This window comes from Coregonus clupeaformis, chromosome 18, assembly GCF_020615455.1.
Source record: "Coregonus clupeaformis isolate EN_2021a chromosome 18, ASM2061545v1, whole genome shotgun sequence".
Taxonomy (NCBI): domain Eukaryota; kingdom Metazoa; phylum Chordata; class Actinopteri; order Salmoniformes; family Salmonidae; genus Coregonus; species Coregonus clupeaformis.
Window position 1 is genome coordinate 32,973,498 of NC_059209.1, and position 14,120 is coordinate 32,987,617.

Here is a 14,120-nt window from a genome sequence, read left to right on the forward strand (position 1 = left end):
ATCTCTCCTCCCTCCCTATCTCTCATCTCTCTCTCTCTCTCCTCCCTCTCTCTCTCCTCCCCTCTCTCTCTCTCTCCTCCCTCCCCCTCGCTCTCCTCCCTCCCTCTCTCTCCTCCCTCCCTCTCTCTCGCGCTCTCTCTCCCTCTCTCTCCTCCCCCCTCTCTCTCCTCCCCCTCTCTCTCCTCTCTCCCTCTCTCTCTCTACTCCCTCCCTCTCTCTCTCCCTCTCTCGCGCTCTCCCTCTCTCTCTCTCTCCCTCTCTCTCCTCCCCCTCTCTCTCTCCTCTCTCCCCCTCTCTCTCCTCCCTCTCTCTCGCGCTCTCTCGCTCTCTCTCTCCTCCCTCCCCCTCTCTCTCTGTACTGAAGCATATTAGCTTTATGTGTGTGCGTTTGCTGCAGGTATCCAGCCTTGTACCCTGTTGAGGTGTCATGGAGGATCTAGGATTATTTACCTTGTGAGTCCTCATCAGCTGATGGTGTGTGCATTAGCTATGGGTCCTTATGGCATTCACAGTGTGTGATGGTGTGTGCATTAGCTATGGGTCCTTATGACATTCACAGTGTGTGCATTAGCTATGGGTCCTTATGGCATTCACAGTGTGTGATGGTGTGTGTTAGCTATGGGTCCTTATGGCATTCACAGTGTGTGATGGTGTGCATTAGCTATGGGTCCTTATGGCATTCACAGTGTGTGCATTAGCTATGGGTCCTTATGGCATTCACAGTGTGTGTGTGTGTGTGCATTAGCTATGGGTCCTTATGGCATTCACAGTGTGTGATGGTGTGTGCATTAGCTATGGGTCCTTATGGCATTCACAGTGTGTGTGTGTGTGTGCATTAGCTATGGGTCCTTATGGCATTCACAGTGTGTGTGTGTGTGTGCATTAGCTATGGGTCCTTATGGCATTCACAGTGTGTGTGTGTGTGTGCATTAGCTATGGGTCCTTATGGCATTCACAGTGTGTGTGTGTGTGTGCATTAGCTATGGGTCCTTATGACATTCACAGTGTGTGTGTTATTGCCCAGAGCCTGTCTGTGCTATATTGATAGTGTCTTTCTGTCAGTGCTGATCACTGCTGCAGACTCGGTAGCGTTGGATTGTGATGCGTTGTGGACACAGTTGTGATGCGTTGTGGACACAGTTGTGATGCGTTGTGGACACAGTTGTGATGCGTTGTGGACACAGTTGTGATGCATTGTGGCCACAGTTGTGATGCGTTGTGGATGGCTGGCTGCTGCAGAGCGGTGGATTCTGGGAGATTAATGAGTTATACACCAGCCACCGCAAACAATTCAATTTGAGATGGAAGCCCTCATTAAATTAATAGCCAGCCGTCTTTAATTTGGCCGCGGTAAATCCAACATCCTGGTTTGTTGTGCAAGGTTGCCGTATTATTGGAGATAGTCAGCCCAGGTACCTGGTATAGCTGGTGGGCTGTCGCGTCTGGAGCTGTCGCCTCTGGAGCTGTGCACTGTCTCGCGGCTAGATCACGGGGTACAGGCTGTTCATTCAGACTACACTGTCTCGTGGCTAGATCACGGGGTACAGGCTGTTCATTCAGACTACACTGTCTCGTGGCTAGATCACGGGGTACAGGCTGTTCATTCAGACTACACTGTCTCGTGGCTAGATCACGGGGTACAGGCTGTTCATTCAGACTACACTGTCTCGTGGCTAGATCATGGGGTACAGGCTGTTCATTCAGACTACACTGTCTCGTGGCTAGATCATGGGGTACAGGCTGTTATAAGCGTCATCTTTTTTAAATCACGTCACTTTTAATAATTTTTTGGGGCCTGCATCTTTCATTGAACACTACAGGAACAGGCCATGGCCCGACCCATTAAAGGCCCCCACCAGAGGCCAATGCCACCCCCAGTAAAGGCCCCCACCAGAGGCCAATGCCACCCCCATTAAAGGCCCCCACCAGAGGCCAATGCCACCCCCATTAAAGGCCCCCACCAGAGGCCAATGCCACCCCTATTTCGACATTATTCCTTTCCCATAACGAATGATGCAGGCTTCTAATAAATCTTCGACATTAGCTAGCAAATGTTATCTGTTGTTGCAACACCGTATTCAAAAGAATAGGCAGCTGCCCAGGCTATGGCTGGTTCTGGAGCTGTCATAAGCATGTAGAGAAAACTTCACCACAGATGGATAGGGGGAAACCAGATGGATAGGGGGAAACCAGATGGATGGGGGGAAACCAGATGGATAGGGGGAAACCAGATGGATAGGGGGAAACCAGATGGATAGGGGGAAACCAGATGGATAGGGGGAAACCAGATGGATAGGGGGAAAACCAGATGGATAGGGGGAGACCATAGGGGAAACCAGATGGATAGGGGGAAACCAGATGGATAGGGGGGAAACCAGATGGATAGGGGGAAACCAGACGGATAGGGGGAAACCAGACGGATAGGGGGAAACCAGACGGATAGGGGGAAACCAGACGGATAGGGGGGAAACCAGACGGATAGGGGGAAACCAGACGGATAGGGGGAAACCAGACGGATAGGGGGAAACCAGACGGATAGGGGGGAAACCAGACGGATAGGGGGAAACCAGACGGATAGGGGGGAAACCAGATGGATAGGGGGAGACCAGATGGATAGGGGGAACCAGATGGATAGGGGGAGACCAGATGGATAGGGGGAGACCAGATGGATAGGGGGAGACCAGATGGATAGGGGGGAAACCAGATGGATAGGGGGGAAACCAGACGGATAGGGGGAAACCAGACGGATAGGGGGAAACCAGCATCTTTGACTTCCTTCGCCCACTATTGTTATCTCCAAATATTTGTCCATAAATTGTGAATCTGCATGGAGATAGAAACATTATGAAGCTCTGGTAATACGGACAGCCTAGCTATCGAACGGTTTGGATGTTTTTTTTTTTAGGCTTGGGCGGTATACCGTGTATACCGTTTTTTTGTGGAAAAAGCCACAGGATGGTTTTTAAAATACCGTCACAACTATTTTTTTCAGGTTTTTCAATACATTTGAATAGTTGTAGTTACTTTAAGTAAATACCTGCAGTCAACTTGTGCAATACGTTAGGAGATAAAGCAGGTTGAGTTCTTCATTTCACCTGTTCACATTTTACATTATGAAACTTACCATAGTCCCCCAGAACAGTTGAGCCAGTCACGTGTTTGTTTTGTAAATAGCTCAACGGGAGAAAGCGGGAGCTGGTGAGTCCATAGCGTTCTATATCTATCGGGCGAATCTCTGTTGTGCAGCGCACATGAGGTGATGAAGTTACAATTGTATGCAATTCACTACTAAATGTTTGCCATCAGATATCTTATAATGGCTTTTCTGCCAGAAGTGAAAGAGCTCTGGATGAGTTCTGTACAGCTGCTATTTTTTCCCTGTGCGTCCTACTAGTGTTTTTTCCCTCCTCCGTTCTCCCCTCTGCTCCGTGTACACATGCCGCTCTTCCTTCATAAAAAGCATGCATCGCAAAGTTTTCTTGTTCACTTTCGCTTGTAAATGGCCACACTCACCGAAAAATGACATTCGATAGCTACTAGCTATGCTTGTATAACTTTATGAGCTGGATTTACCATTCATTTATGTTCGTTTTCGCTCTTTAGCATTTAGCTAACGGTGTCTGTGATTTCGCTCTTAGTTTGTGCTAATTTTGTTAGCATTGTAGTAATAGAGAACCAAAGGGCTTGTCTTGCATTTTAGCGCCCCCTTGTGTGCTACGCCGGTAATACCGTAAATCCCAGGATGAGAGAAGGACAGTAGGACAATATGAAAATCTGGATACTGCCCAAGCCTAGCGTTTTTGTACATTGTAATGGACACTGTGCATCCTTTGGTAGGCTGCTGGAAGGCTATTCGGCTGTGCTACAGCAATGCCGAGTCAGCCCGTGCTCATGCCATGGTTCTCACAGCTAGTGGAAGTGTAAATGAAAAGCTACAATGACTTTGCTGCAAATTATATGTAACAACACCCTGAGCGCATCTGACAATGAAACACCAACACAAATGTAACAAAATAGATCAACAAGTTTGTGGAATTTTCATTTGTTGGATAGACACTTGTGACTTCTAGCTGCACCAATCAAAGCACTGTTGTAGCGTGGTCAAAACCATTCATCTTGGGGGCAACGATTATATCACACACAATTTTACAATTTGTATATACAGAATAATACAGAAATGTACAGAATAACTCAAAAAACAAGTGAAACTTGACAATTTATCCAATGGATTATAATAATTTGCTGGTGAAAAAAAAAAAGGTTGGAGGTGCAAGAACCTTGAATTAGCTCCATGGCTCATGCGGCCATGTGTAGGTGAAAAAGCCGTTTTGGCTCAGCTCGGTCGCGACTCGCTTAGAGGAAGAACTTTGCAGGCATTTATGATGAATAAACATGCTAGTGGATGGTAACATAAAAAATCAAACCCAGCCCGGTGCCTCCCGAGTGGCGCAGTGGTCTAAGGCGCTGCATCGCAGTGCTTGAGGCGTCACTACAGACCCGGGTTCGATCCCGAGATTTGTCGTAGCCGGCCGCCACCGGGAGACCCATGAGGCGGCGCACAATTGGCCCAGCGTCGTCCGGGTTAGGGGAGGGTTTGGCCGGCCGGGATGTCCTTGTCCCATCGCGCTCTAGCAACTCCTTGTAGCGGACCTGGCGCATGCACGCTGACTTCGGTCGCCAGTTGTACGGTGTTTCCTCCGACACATTGGTGCGGCTGGCTTCCGGGTTAAGCGAGCAGTGTGTCCAGAAGCAGTGCGGCTTGGCAGGGTCGTGTTTCGGAGGACGCATGGCTCTCGACCTTCGCCTCTCCCGAGTCCGTACGGGAGTTGCAGCGATGGGACAAGACTGGAACTACCATTTGGATATCACGAAATTGGGGAGAAAAAGGGGTAAAAATTACAACAACAACAAAAAACTAGCCCTGAAAAGTATTAGCACGTCATATCATAGTGGAAACACACAGCATTGACACAGAAGTTATCTCTTTGGATTTCCCACTTCAACACCAAATATATCATACTTTGACTAAAATGATGACTTATTTACTTAAATCATTGTGTAACATCATGGGTAAGCTATGGGCCTTTGTCTTTCAGATGAAACATTGTGAATTTCCACTTTTGTGGAAAGGTTGGATAAGGTCAACTGGGTAGCCTAATTCATTGGCCCATTGTGAGGCCCATTTATTTATTTTTAATGGTCCTCTGTAGCTCAATTGGTAGAGCACGGCGCTTGTAACGCCAGGGTAGTGGGTTCGATCCCCGGGACCACCCATACGTAAAAATGTATGCACACATGACTGTAAGTCGCTTTTGGATAAAAGCCTCTGCTAAATGGCATATTATTATTATTATTAAAGGTATCTGTGACCAACAGATGCATATCTGTATCCCCAGTCATGTGAAATCCATAGATTAGGGCCTAATTTATTTATTTCAATTGACTGATTTTCCTCATATGAACTGTAACTCAGTACAGTCTTTGAAATTGATGCATGTTGCATTTATATTTCTGTTCAGTATATTTCTTTGGCCATTTTGAGGTCGAATTTGATGAAGCTCAGAACGTGTGTAATTTGGTTTGATTTGAGGAAAGGTAGTCTAAAGTAGGAGAGGCAGAGAGGTAAGGAGAGAGAGTTTTAGCCTGTTTTAGAAGATTTTAAATTGAATGTTAAAGGCCCAATGCAGCCGTTTTTGTCACAATATCAAATAATATCTGGGTAACAATGAAGTACCTTACTGTGATTGTTTTCAATTAAAATGGTTAAAAAATTAACAAAAATAGCTTCTTAGCAAAGAGCAATTTCTCAAGCAAGAATTTGGCTAGGGCTGTCTGGGAGTGGTCTGAGTGGGGAGGGGAGAACTGAAAACTAGCTGTTATTGGCAGAGAGGTTTGGAACTCTCTTTCTTATTGGTCTATTAACTCATTTACTGCCTGGTGATGTCATCAGGCTGAAATTTCAGGTGGTCTTTTCAAACAGCTCTTACACTAAAAGGGCATTATCATAATGTTAACAATTTCACAGTATTTTTCCGACCTCAGTGTGGAAAAAAAAATTTATATATATATATATATATATATATATATATATATATATATATATATATATATATATATATATATATATATATATATATAAAAAACACAGGAAAATCACGTTTTTGACTGCACTGGGAAAAAATATAATCAGATGTTATTGGTCGCGTACACATATTTTGAAGATTGTTATCGCAGGTGCAACGAAATGCTTATCTTTCTAGCTCCAACAGTGCATTAATACCTAACAATACACACAACCCGCCCCCCAATTTTTTTTTTTTAAATTAAAGGAATTAAGAAATATCAGAATGAGCAATGTCAGAGTGTGGAATATAAATATATGTGTATGATGGTGTGTATAGACAGTATGGACAGTATATTAATAGAAAATATGTGTACAGCAGCAGTTACAGTATATAGAATGAGCCATGACTAGAATACAGTATATACATATGAAGAGGGTAAAACAGTATGTAAACATTATTAAAGTGACCAGTGTTCAATGAGTATGTACATAGGGCAGCAGTCTCTTAGGTGCAGGGTAGAGTACCGGGTGGTAGCCGGCTAGTGACAGTCTCTAAGGTGCAGGGTAGAGTACCGGGTGGTAGCCGGCTAGTGACAGTCTCTAAGGTGCAGGGTAGAGTACCGGGTGGTAGCCGGCTAGTGACAGTCTCTAAGGTGCAGGGCAGGGAACTGGGCGGAGGCCGGCTAGTGACAGTCTCTAAGGTGCAGGGTAGAGTCCCGGGTGGTAGCCGGCTAGTGACAGTCTCTAAGGTGCAGGGTAGAGTACCGGGTGGTAGCCGGCTAGTGACAGTCTCTAAGGTGCAGGGTAGAGTACCGGGTGGTAGCCGGCTAGTGACAGTCTCTAAGGTGCAGGGCAGGGAACTGGGCGGAGGCCGGCTAGTGACAGTCTCTAAGGTGCAGGGTAGAGTACCGGGTGGTAGCCGGCTAGTGACAGTCTCTAAGGTGCAGGGCAGGGAACTGGGCGGAGGCCGGCTAGTGGTGTCTGTTTAACAGTCTGATGGCCTGGAGATAGAAGCTGTTTCTCAGTCTCTCGGTCCCAGCTTTGATGCACCTGTAGATGGTAGCAGGGTGAACAGGCCTTGGCTCGGGTGGCTGAGCTTCTTGATCTTCCTGTGACACCGGGTGCTGTAGATGTCCTGGAGGGCAGGCAGTGTGCACCCGGTGACGCGTTGGGCTGACCGTACCACCCTCTGGAGATTCCTGCGGTTGCAGACTGTGCCGTTGCCATACCAGGCGGTGATACAGCCCGATAGAATGCTCTCAATGGTGCATCCGTAGAAGTTTGTGAGGGTCTTAGGTGCCAAGCCACATTTTGTTCAGCCTCCTGAGGTTGAAGAGGCGCTTGTTGTGGCTTCTTCACCCCGCTGTCTGTGTGGGTGGACCATTTCATATTGTCAGTGATGTGCACGCTGTGGAACTTGAAGCTTTTCACCCTCTCCACTGCGGTCCTGTGGATGGGGGCGTGCTCTCTCTGCTGTCTCCTGAAGTCCACAATCAGCTCCTTAGTTTTGGACGTGTTGTTTCCTACCTTCACCACCTGGGGGCGGCCCGTCAGGAAGTCCAGGACCCAGTTGCACAGGGAGGGGTTCAGACCCAGGGCCTCGAGCTTAGTGATGAGCTTGGAGGGCACTATGGTGTTGAAGGCTGAGATGTAGTCGATGAACAGCAATCTTACATAGGTATTCCTCTTGTCCAGATGGGATAGGGCAGTGCGATGGCGATTGCGTCTTCCGTGGATCTGTTGGGGCGGTATGTAAATTGTATTGGGTCTGGGGTGTCGGGTAAGGTGGAGGTGATATGATCCTTAACTAGCCTCTCAAAGCACTTCATGATGACAGAAGTGAGTGCTACGGGGCAATAGTCATTCAGTTCAATTACCTTTACTTTCTTGGGTACAGGAACAATGGTGGACATCTTGAAGCAAGTGGGGACAGCAGACTGTGATAGGGAGAGATTGAATATGTCCGTAAACACTGGAGCCAGCTGGTCTGCACTTGCTCTGAGAATGCGGCTTGGGATGCCGTCTGGGCCTGGCAGCCTTGCGAGGGTTAACACGGTTAAATATTTTACTCACGTCGGACACTGAGTACGAGAGCTCACAGTCCTCGTGAGCGCCGGTGGCCCGCGTCGGTGGCCCGCGTCAGTGGCCCGCGTCGGTGGCGCTATGTTTTCCTCCAAGCGGGTAAATGTGTTTAGCTTGTCTGTGAGCAAAAGAGGAGGTATTTGACCTCTGTAGGATTAAATAAAGGTTAGGCTAAATAACATGAAAATGACTGATCTGATATGGGGAAAGTGTTTGCTCACATTTTAATGTGTTAGTCCATGTAATTGAGAGCAGAACTGTAATCAACAAACACAGGGAACGGAGGGAATGTGGTTAAAAAAAAAAAAGTGGTTTGTCTAGACTTATCTCAAATGTGTTTTGACAGTAAAGAACAATTTGTAAAGAACTTTAAATCCCTCAGATTATTAGGATTAAGGTTGGGATTGTTTCTTTTCTATTTATTCAAGGACTGGCATTTGCTGAAGATTTTTATGAATTTTCCATCAAGATATTAGGCTAGATGACCTTTTTTTCTGAATCATAAAATACTAATATTCTATTTTAGTGTGTGTGTTGAAAAATTCCAACTTGTCCAATTATTTTCTTAATTAAATTTGAACACTGGTATTTCTTTAAGCTGCCTAAAGCTGCTATGTCCTTTTACAGAAGTTAAGTCTCTCTGTGGGGGGGGGGGGTCATAAGTGGGTGTTTGTATGTGAGCCTGTATGAGCCTGTATGTAAGTATGTGATTTAGTGTATGTGAATTCTGTTTCTAAGAACTGCATTCTTTTTTTTGTTGTTTTTTTAGTATTATTTTTCTGTTTTATTGTTTGTATATCATTTGTATTTTAAATTTGTGTGACTTTCGTTGTCTATCAGTGTTTTTGTTACTTTTCATGTTTTTTGTTTTTTTTGTGGACCTCAGGAAGAGAAGTTGCTGTTTCTGCAAAAGCGGATCCAAGTAGACGGGAACATTCTAGAATGGTGAGCAGATGGGAGAGTTCTGTGAAGGTTCTAGAATGGTTCTGGTGTCTGGTCTGGTCTGCTGCAGCGGTCTCGTTCACGGTTTCCCTGTTTAGAACATCTCAGACCTGACAATTCCCCCTGACACACACACACACACACACACACACACACACACACACACACACACAGCTATCTGGTTCTGTGCCACCGTTTAAATAAAATGTATGTCCCAAACAGTGGAGGCTGGTGACTTGAAAAATGTAGGAGGATGGAAGACCCACGGTATATATAGGCGCAGCGTGCACGGAGACTACAAAACGTGTTACAGAAATTGTCAAAGACAAATTTATTTTTACCTAAAACATTTAGTTAATACATTTTATAGTTACATATTATGGGGAATGGGAATGGGAATGAGAGGGCTACTTACACAGTGTTGGGAAGGGATCACAGCAGTGATTTGAATGAGGGTATGATGCATGAGTTGAGGTGTTCAGAGGCTTGACTTCAGTGCAGGACAGGTGTTGAGGTGTTCATAGGCTTCAGTGCAGGACAGGCTCATCATGGATGGATGGTGTTGGAGAAGAGTTCAACTCTTCCACTGAGGGCAGGACAGGATTTGACTGGGAAGACAAAAAACAAATAACACAACACATTTAGACAAGAGCTAAGATTTGAGTTAGTCCAAGCAAGGATTAAAACCACATTTGATAATGTGTATTTGATTGACATTATTCTACGGTCTCAGTAATGAGAGTAAATTGACTTGGAGAGGAAACATTCAATGCCCCAGTGGATGAGAGGACACATAAGACATGGCTTCAGTTCTTGTCAGAAGAGAGTTGACACCGATAGTGGATTGGAGTGGTCATCACCTCTTAACCAGAGAACAGGAGGGGACTTAGCTGGAAATACCAAATATCAGATACATTCTGTTTCAGCAGTGCCGTCATAGGTTTGGGCAACTAATTTCTCCATGAAGTTAAGCTCAGACATCTCAGAATTCACAAAGTCAAACACAGAATGCACATCTCGCCCACTTGACACATTTGACATTTACATTTTCGTCATTTAGCAAGACACTCTTATCCAGAGCGACTTACAAATGACACATCAAAGTAGCCCAGGAAACGTTCCTGAATAAAGTCCTGATCATCCACAAACCTGATGGTAACTGACAACTGTGAGCGACAGGTGTTGTGGTTTGATCTATTTGCCAAGCGAAACATTTTGCTGCGTCAACCTATTTTTAATCTCACTTTTTAATGGATGACGCAATGGAAGCTATCAAAATCATTCTGAATTGATTTGGACATCCAAGAGAAGACCGTAGAAATGTACATGTGCTCAGCAAGTAAAGCATCGTAGCGTGCAATTACCTCTGCAAGCTCCTACCCTTGTTAGTAGAACTTCCCCTCTCATCGTATCGCCTAAAAGCCAACTTTTTTGGGGGGGTGGGGTGGATCAGCTTAATATTGCAGATAGATTGTATCTTCTATCAATGTAATTGTCTGCATCACTTCCAATCCCCCATGTTTTTTTATATATATACTCCCCTTTATTACTTTTCAACCCCACCATTCTTTCCCTACTTGGAGTAAATTAGTGAACAACAATGCCCAGGCCTCTACTTCCGGTCTTTACTTACTATCTACACCTTATGGACACAGTTAATTTTACAATAATTATATTATATATATATTTTTTTTTGCTCCTGAACTACTTCTACTCTCAACCTCTCCGATCATTTTCATGATGTCCATCCGGTTTGCTTCTTTATGCCATATCTTTCTAACTGTGCTCTTTCCCAAAAGCGCCCAACATACAACCTATATACTTATTATGGACACAGTATGCTTACGTTATTAGCTATCTTTGTTAGCCAACTCTTACATGCCTTAAATGTAGTAGTGTCGATAAGCTGCTTGAGAACATCCCTGTTTCTTCTTACCTTCTTGTTGCGTTGCGCAGTTTGAAAACGCAGACCTTTATCCATTACGTGATCGATGCAGGTTTTTCCCAGGAAGCTTGAATCTGATGTGGGCAATGAAAGGGGTTCTTCAACAACAAATAATTCACTACATTGTCGTTAGCGTTAGCTAGCAATTCTGGCGGAGAAAACTGCGCTCTGGTAGCTAGCTAGTTAGGGCAAATTGAAATAAACTTGACACACAACTTGAAAGTACTAAAACCAAGGAAACGATATATAATCTACCACCATGTCCTGTGGTTTGAATAAACTAATTGGAATTGAATAGTTCCCTAAAATGCCTCAATTATCACAATTTGACTATCTTAATCTATCCAATAATGTCACCAACTCACCAAGCTTCTAAATCACACATGCGTAGTACTAGGTTAATTCTCTGATCCTTTGATCAGATAATTGAATGGTTGTAGGACATACTCTGGAAGTCATCATAATTACAATCCCCCCCCCTCCTCCTCTAAGGAGCCTCCACTGGCCTCAAATGGCACCCTATTCGCTATATATTGCATTACTATTGACCAGAACCATATGGGTCCTGGTCAAAAGTAGTGCACTATAAAGGGAATAGGGTGCCATTTCCCAACAGGTTATGTATCTGTCCACAGTCACTATGCAACATTTTGAGAATCAACCAGCAGTCTGTAGCCATTGTAGTGACTACGTTGTGTGACGCTGTAGTTTAGTGGGTGTTTATGGTTGATGTTGGGCCAGCGAAACACATGAGGGTCTGAGAAGGCACTACGTGTTCTAGAAAGATCTGGGCTGTGGGACAGAGGGAGGGAGCTGGAGAGAGGGTGGGCGTGTGTGTGTGTGTGTGTGTGATGTTTTAGAAAGGAGCTTCGTAGCCCACGAGCCCAGAGCACACAGTCAGTTAATGTGTTAGTCTGGCTTTCAAGCAGTTTACATTTAAATACCCTGTTAGACAATAGGCTTACTGTAGGAGAAAATGTGCAGCATTTACCTCCTATAAATTGACTTCGATAATCGGACAGAGAAATTGTTTAGTTCCATTTTATGTATCAGGTTGGGTTTTTGATCAGAGGGTGATATTTCTCTGGGTTTTGAAGCCTACGTGGTGGACTGGGCATCACAGGCAGGTCTAGCAGTGTGCTTCTGGCCAGACCCGGGTTCAAATACTATTCAAAATCATTACAAATACTGAAGCTGAAGCTGGGCTTGATTTGAGCTTCCTTGGTGCAATGGAAGCAATACAATAGTTGAGAAAGTGCAAACCCTGTGCATCTGGCACTCCAGGTCAGGCTGGAGCAAATGCAAAAATAATTTGAAAGATTTCAATTGTATTTGAACCCAGGTGTGTTCCTTCATATCCAGAACCTGTTATTGTAGCTGACTCCACTGCAGTACACTAACCGTCTGTCTGACACATTCTAACACTTTCTGAAGTTGAGAGAGAAAATGTGTGTGTTATCGTACGTACTCCCATAATCTTTTGCTTGTGTCTGGCTCTGCCGCTTTGTCATCAGTTGGATACCAGATAGACAGGCTGAAATTATATTGTCTGCCATGACGCTGTCCCTGTCTGCCCAAATACAGGCCTCGGTTCAACTCATAAACAAGATTTCAGCCAGCGTCTAAACACAAATATAGGTCTGGGTACAGTTCATAAACAATGTGTCAGCTACCTACAGTAGAGGTCTTCACGGTTTAGAGTTGGACCTGTTTCTAAATGGATCTGTGGCTTTCCCAACCGACCCGTTATGCATAAATAAACATTTCTTTTTTTAAAGATACCCTTCTTTTTTTTTACATTTACATTTGAGTAATTTAGCAGATGCTCTTCTCCAGCGCGACTTACAGTAGTCAGTGCATACATTTTTATACATGTCCTATGGCGGTGTCACGTTGAAAGTCACTGAGCTCTGTAAGGCCATTCTACTGCCAGTGTTTGTCTGTGGATATTGCATGGTGGTGTGCTCGATTTGATACACCTGTCAACAATGGGTGTGGCTGAAATAGCTGAATCCACCAATTTAAAGGGGTGTCCACATACTTTTGTATATATAGTGTATGTACGTATGCAGTGCCTTAAGAAAGTATTCACACCCCTTGACTTTCCACATTTTGTTGTGTTACAGCCTGAATTGAAAATGGATTAAATTGAGATTTTGTGTCACTGGCCTATAATGTCAAAGTGGAATTATGGTTTTAGATTTTTTTTTACAAATTAATAAAACATGAAAAGCTTAAATGTCTTGAGTCAATAATTATTCAACCCCTTTGTTATGGCAAGCCAAAATAAGTTCAGGAGTAAAAATGTGCTTAATAAGTTGCATGGACTCACTGTGTGTGCAATAATAGTATTTAGCATGATTTTTTAATGACTGCCTCATCTCTGTAAGGTCCCTCAGTTGAGCAGTGAATTTCAAACACAGATTCAGGCACAAAGACCAAGGAGGTTTTCCAGTGCCTCTCAAAGAAGGGCACCTATTGGTAGTTTAAAAAATAAAAAGAACAGACATTGAATATCCCTTTGAGCATGGTGAAGTTAATTACACTTTGGATGGTGAATCAATACACCCAGTCACTACAAAGATAAAGGCGTCTTTCCAAACTCGGTTGCCCGGAGAGGAAGGAATTTCTCTATTTTCAAGCATGGTGGTGGCTGCATCATGTTATGGGTATGTTTGTCATCGGCAAGGACTACTTTTTTAGGATAAAAATAAACTGAATAGAGCTAAGTACAGGCAAAATCCCAGAGGAAAACCTGGTTCCGTCTGCTTTCCAACAGACACTGGGAGACAAATTCACCTTTCAACAGGACAATAACCTAAAACACAAGGCCAAATATACGCTGGAGTTGCTTACCAAGACGACGTTGAATGTTCCTTAGTGGCCGAGTTACAGTTTTGACTGAAATCGCCTTGGAAATCTATGGCAAGAGTTGAAAATGGTTGTCTAGCAATGATCAACAACCAACTTGACAGAGCTTGAAGAATTTTCAAAAGAATGTGCAAATATTGTACAATCCAGGTGTACAAACTCGAGACTTACACAGAAAGACTCACAGCTGTAATCACTGCCAAAGGTGATTCTAAC

At 44.3% G+C, this 14,120-nt stretch overlaps 1 protein-coding gene across 4 annotated transcripts in view; it reads left to right on the top strand.

Annotated features, from left to right (window-relative positions):
• LOC121530702 (sodium-dependent phosphate transporter 2-like) overlaps positions 1-14,120 on the top strand; it is a 103,361-nt gene that overhangs the window by 37,841 nt on the left and 51,400 nt on the right. Inside the window, exon 2 of one of the 4 annotated variants that reach the window (XM_045226845.1) lies at positions 9,033-9,091. The exons of the other annotated variants lie outside the window; for them this stretch is intronic. The gene's annotated coding sequence lies outside the window, so the exon portion shown is untranslated. The remainder of the gene's footprint in view (positions 1-9,032; positions 9,092-14,120) is intronic. 4 annotated transcript variants of the gene reach the window in all.